The 6,375-nt window shown below is 47.5% G+C and overlaps 1 non-coding gene across 1 annotated transcript; it reads right to left on the reverse strand.

Annotated features, from left to right (window-relative positions):
• Nucleotides 1-214: 214 nt before the first annotated feature.
• On the reverse strand, nucleotides 215-321 carry LOC122695722. Its single transcript, XR_006341480.1, has one exon. It is a non-coding gene; the product is annotated as a U6 spliceosomal RNA (small nuclear RNA).
• Between the last annotated feature and the right edge of the window lie 6,054 nt (nucleotides 322-6,375).

A 6,375-nucleotide genomic window follows, 5' to 3' on the forward strand; every position in this document is an offset into this window, starting at 1 on the left:
TTAGTAGATGGGCTGAAATGAAGCCAGCCAGAGGTGCAGAGGAATATAATTAGGTTTAAAACAGAAGAAAACCACGAGAGAGAAAGCAAGCAAACAAGAACGGATGCTGTGAGCACTAGCTTTCCCTGCTGGCTGGTGAGACAGTAGGGGTGTGGTTGACGCGGTTAGTGCAGCCAGTCAACCCTGAGGTTTTTTTTTTTTTTTTTTCTTTTTTAAAAATATGGAACGCTTCACGAATTTGCGTGTCATCCTTGCGCAGGGGCCATGCTAATCTTCTCTGTATCGTTCCAATTTTAGTATATGTGCTGCCGAAGCGAGCACAACCCTGAGGTTTTAAAAGATGAAACATTTCCATCCTGAAGTGAGCTGGACAGGAGCGAAGTGCAAGGGAGGTGTGAAAAACACCGAGGCGGCCCTGTGGCATTCAGCTCAGGTCAGACACCAAAAATATCAGTAGCCCGCAGGGCTGAGCCCAGCACAGGCGGCCAGATGTGAACACTCGGCAGGGCTGAAAAATGCCCCTTCTGGGGCCTAATGACTTTTCCCAAACTTACCTGCAAACCGTTTTTTCCCCTTCATATTCTTTTAAATTTTCATTTTTTAGCCATGACATGAAGCATATGTGATCTTAGTTCCTCAACCAGGGATCAAACCCACATCCCTTGCTTTGGGAGTGCAGAGTCCCAGCAGAGAAGTTCTCCCACCTTCTTCATTATTTTTTTCTTTTTTTTCTTTTTTGCTGTTGTTAATCATGGTGTTTTGTCGGGGGTGGGGGGTTGCATCAATTTTTATTTTTATTTATTTATTTATTGGCCACATCTAGCAGCATTCAGGATCTTAGTTCTCCGACCAGGAATCGAACTTGTGCCCCTTGCAATGGAAACACAGAGTCCTAACCACTGGACCACCAGGGAAGTCCCTCCCCTTCATCTTTAAGATGAGAAGTTGAATCACTAAGTTTCCTTCCTTAACTTAAAAACCAATAACTTTCATTTCCTAAGCATCGTTCTAGATTCTGCCCTATAACTGAGTCAGTTGCTTTTCTGATATCCTGAGTATGAACTGTTGATAAATTGAGGTTCTAATGTTTAATATTTCAATATGATAACATTTGGAAAAATCTTATTTGTCTTTTGAAGAACTTGATCTTAAACCACTGTCATGATAGCAAGTTGCTTTTTTGAATCAGAAGTGACTTAAAAAATAGATAACCTGATTTTCAGCACATAACATACAGCTTCTGTTTATGTCAAAACCAGAAATTGGTTTCTACTGGGGGAGGAGCAAAACCCTCCCTTCCACGTCAGGCAGTGGTTTAAGAAAGTGTTCTGCAGATTTTCCTGAAGCAAAGACCACACTTTCACTTCTGCAGTGTGCACAGCCTTTGACCAGCACCAAGCCATCACTAAATTTGCAGTAATTTTCAAACGAGCCACACCCTGGCATCGAGTTAACAACTGGAGTCATTGGCACAGGCAGAAATCAGATGCCGGTTTTTGGCAGTAGGGAACAAATGAAATACACCAATTAGGGTCAGGACAGCTTCCGAGAAGCCAAGCGATAACTTTTACTGCAGTGTCAATGTCAGTTTCATTTCCTAAAGGTTTGGGGCTGACTGGACAGCGCCGTGAGTCCCCTGTGGCCAGGAATACCTGAAACAAGAAACAGACATTCCTTATGTGCTAAGTTGCTCAGTCGTATCCAACTCTTTGCAACTCTATAGACCAGGCTCCTCCGTCCATGGGATTTTCCAGGCAAAAACACTGTAGTGGGTTGCCATTTCCTCCTCCAGGGGATCTTCCCAACCCAGGGATCGAATCTGGGTCTCCTGCAATTCCTGCATTGACAGATGGGTTCTTTACCAGTAGCACCACTGGGAAGCCCAGTGTTCCTTATACTCCCCAGTAAACTTAACTCCTTTCATCTTCTTTCTTTAAAGGAACGTCATTTTGATTATAGCAGGGAGTAAATGGCTAGTAGAATAAGAGTGTGTCTGTGTTGACAGGTTACAGGGTCAGGAGGTGACAGTTCCAATGGCCAGAACCTGCCCCTCCATTGTACAGAGGATGTTTGATGCTGGGTTTACTGTGCTGTGTCAGGACAGGGGTCTTGTTGAGAGCATGGGGTAAGACTCCATCCTGGGGGGCGGGCAGAAGAGAGGACATTTCTTGGCACGGGTGGGGAGGGGAATTGGTCATTGCCAGGGAAGGAGGCTGGTCCTCAGGAAGGATCCAGAAGTGGGAGGACAGTGTGGACAGACAGGAAGGGCAGCCCCTTCTTCTCATGAGCGCCCCCTACCCTTGGGCCATCATTTAGACATATCTGCAGCCGCGCCCCTCTGGGGGGGAGTGAGGTGGCTTCCACTGTAGGGACCACCTGGGAGCAGCATGGCGAGGCTTGTTCTGGGAGCCAGCAGATCCTGAATCACTCTCTGCAGCTTTCATTTAGGCTTAATTTTAGCTCACTCATGGCTGTGGCTGTAAGAAATTGCAGATAGCTTCATGTGTCTTCTGGGCCAAGGGGGAGTTGTACATGATGAGGGGGTGCTCTTGTCTCAAGTGGGACGGTCCCAAAGGGCTGGTGGGTGTGGGAAGGAGAAGGTGGCATCTGATCACCAGCCGCAATGGCACTTTTTCCTCTGCTGCCCTTCTTGGAAGTAGTTTATCCCATAGTTACACATAGGACTCTTGAGTCAGACTTTGTGGATTTATGTCTTCCTCTGTCACTCATTGGTCATTGACCTTGGGCAAGTTAGCCTCTCTGGGCCTCAGTTCCATCGTCTATGAAAGGAGCATGTAAGGTTAGTTGTAAGGATTAAATGAGCTTATTGGATAATGTGTAAATGCGACTTCAATGTTCACTGTTCTTTTAAGATTAAGGATGCTGGTAGATTTCCTGACAACAGGGTCCTCAGGATCACAGGTGAAATGAGCAAGCGCCTGCAGAAGGCAAGACCAAGGAGAAAAGGGGATGGAAAGACGAGGAGAGAAGAGGACGACGTGACCGCCACATGGCAATGAACAGGAAATGGTGTAAAAAGACACCCTGCACTGTCACCTCTAGGAGAAATTGTCATGGCATGCCTGCCTCTGCCCAACCTGCAAAGGACAGAGGGGAGATTTCAGCCTAGACTCAGGATCCATGATGGTGACAAAAGGAGTCGATTCAAAGAAATCAACCCCCCATGAGATGAAACTTTTTGTATTTTATAGCACAGACTCTAAGGATATTTGGTGCCGCATCTCATGGAGGAGCTGATGAAAGCCTCGGTCACAAGGAGAGTCTGCTGGGCTCTGGTCTGCCGGCTGCTTCTCATGACGTGTAAGGTCTGAAGGTCCCCGTGGGACTGGTTTCCTAGGGCTGCCATACAAATGTCCACAGACTGAGTGTGTTCACTCACAGCCCTGGAGGTTAGAAGTCCCAAATCAAGGGTGGCCAGGGCTGGTTCCTTCTGGAGGTAAGAGCTGAAGTGCAGGATGAGTGACCCTCTGAGCGTCCAGCTGCCGATGGGGCTTTCCGCAGGGCCCGAGTGTGCCAGCCACCCGGTGTCTCTGTCGAGGTCAGGATTTGCACAGAACAACCGAAGGGCAAATGCTGGAGGGAGGGTGTTGCATAAAAAATCACATCCTCATCTGTTTGTGCAGCCTCTCCACACCAAACTGCTTCAGTCTCTACCAGGGAATTGCTCCAGCTCCTCAGGGCACCAGAGGCCAGAGAGAGGAAGGACAGGTCCTCTGCCCGTGGACACAGCCCAGCTCCTGGCAGGAAGTATGACCTGTTATCAGATGCAGCTGAGCAGGAGATTCCAAGCCACTTTATTTTCAAATAGGCGAGAGCAAATCAATGGCCCTTCCTTTTTATCTGGCGGGCATTTGCTTCCTGCCACAGCGCTAAGCAATGGCTTCGTCCCTCCTGATCAGAGCTGCCATTAGTGAAACGACTCCTCAGCACCGTGAGTCAGCTCGGATCCCGACAACTGTAACCATTCCAGATGGTGAGGACATCGGCAACCATAATGGCCCTTCCGGCCAGCGTCTGCAGCGGACTGTTCTCAGAACTGTGGGCGACAGACGCGAGCCTGTAGCCCGCAGAGATGTACAAGGGGTGACTGCAGAGTCACGACCCTGATTCCACCAGCCACCGGTGGGAACCAGCTGTTGTTTTTCAACACAGTTCACCAGAGGGGCTTGAGTCCAGCTCCAACTGTGAGAAGCAAAGAGCAATAAAAGACTCATGCAGCTGAGCAAGAAATAGGTGCTCTGACAGGGAACTTATCAGTGCTCTGTGGTGACCGAAATGGGAAGGAAATCCAAAGAAGACGGGATAGATGTATACGTATAGCCGATTTGCTTCGCTGTGCAGCAGACAATGACATGACATTGTAAACAGCTATGTGCACACATCCTGTTGTTCAGTCGTGTCCGACTCTGCGACCCCACAGGCTGTAGTCCACCAGGTTTCTCTGTCCATGGGGTTCTCCAGGCAAGAATACTGGAGTGGGGTGCCATTTCCTTCTCTAGAGGGTCTTCCTTACCCAAGGATGAAACCCATGTCTCTTGTGTCTCCTGCACTGGCAAGCAGATTCTTTACCATTGCGCCATCTGGGAAGCCCCAAAGCAACTATACAGCAGTAAAAAAAACTTAAAAAAAAAAAAAAGAAAAGAAAAGAAACAGGTGCTCAGACTGTCTTGGGGACCTTGCTGATGACAAGAAGGCTGTTGGTGGGATTCTTTGCTACTTTTTCCTCAGTAGATTCACAGGCATTAGAAGAAAAGACAGGCATCGAACATGTACATCTTTCAGTGTGAAGAAAAAAAAGCCATCTGCAGTTGCTCCTGGAGACAGCAAAAAGCCCAACATATTGGCATATCGGATTTTCAGGGAAAGATATGCTAAGTTAAAGAAAAATAAAGTCAGTTTTTAGAATGTGTGCAAATGACTTCATAAAGCTGTTTGAGTGAAACAAGGCCACCCCCGCCCCCCACCCCCCACAACCTGATCCGAATGTCTGGCTTCTTTGCAGAACTGTGAGCATGTACCAAGCACAGCTGAATTTATTTTCACAATTTTCAAGCTTACATTATAAAAAATAGTACCGGGTGAAGCCTCATCATCATTATGGCAGAGCCAAGCGCTCATTTCACAATTGGTTTGTTTAAAGTTAATAGTAGATCAAGTGAGCAACTGCTAAAAAGATGATGCATTGGCTTAATTCCATGTTGTTAAAGAGCTCAGCATCCAGAGTCAGTATACACACAGAGGCGTTGGCAGACGGCTCCTTTTGGTAATAATACTCACTTTTATGAATGGCTCATTTATTTTTTATATGTTCCTCTTTAGCCCTGCTCTCATTTCTCCCCTCTGTGCAGAGTCTGGCTCCCAGGACTCCAGGTAGAGGAGGAAGTCTAGATCTGCATTTTAATGAGGCCGGTGAGCAGGCTGCTGCTTAGCGCCACAGCAGTGAAAAACGACCAGGAAAAAAATTAGGAAAGCTAATCCGTGGCAGAAACTGGGTTCAGAAGTGCCAGTCAGCTGGTTATTTCCTCAGTCTTCACCCTGTGCATCTTTGTAGATGTTTCAAATCCAGCCGGTGACTCATCATTACAGAGCCTCTCTCCCAGCCACTCACCTCCTGCAAGAGGAAACTTTACATGCAGAAGGCATTTTATCTTTTTCATCTCATCACCTGAAGACTAAAAAGAGCCTACATGGGGGAAACAAAAAGTACAACCCTCAAAGGAAAATGAACTAGACCTTCACTCTGAAGGTGACTGAGCCGAGTGGAGAGGGTTGGAGAGGGGCTTGCACCAGCTTTTCTTGCAATTATGTGTTAATAGCAGCACCCTGAAGAGTCTGATCATCGAGGCTGTGTGGTTCCTGTATTTTTCTCTGGGCACCAGACTCTGCTTGCCCCAGATTTCTGAATGTTTGCGGCCAAGGAGGGTACGAGGCTGCCCTCTGTTATCCTCCCGAGCACGGACTCCTCTTTGATTGGTTCTCCCACTGCGAAACCCTCCTGCAGAACAGAGATGAGATGGGAAAAAGAGATGAGGATGAGCAAGCTGAGAAAGGGAAAAGCAAGGAGCTCTTTGGGGTCATGAGCTACAGCGAGGGAGAGCTGAGACTTCTCAGAACAGTGGTAGAGCCAAGTGGAGAACTTCAGCTGCAAGGTCAGACTGCCCTACCTGGAATCCCGGGTCTTCTGTTTCATAGCCATGACCCTCCATCTCTGGAAAATGACCACAGTCATAATTCCTCTTGCAGGGGTTTGCTGAAAGGCTTACATGAATTAGTGCAGGTAGATTACTTAGAATTTTCCCTGGCACAAAGTGAGTTCGGGGCACTGTTGTTATTTCCACACTTGTACTAAGCAGT

This window comes from Cervus elaphus, chromosome 5 (assembly GCF_910594005.1).
Source record: "Cervus elaphus chromosome 5, mCerEla1.1, whole genome shotgun sequence".
NCBI lineage: Eukaryota > Metazoa > Chordata > Mammalia > Artiodactyla > Cervidae > Cervus > Cervus elaphus.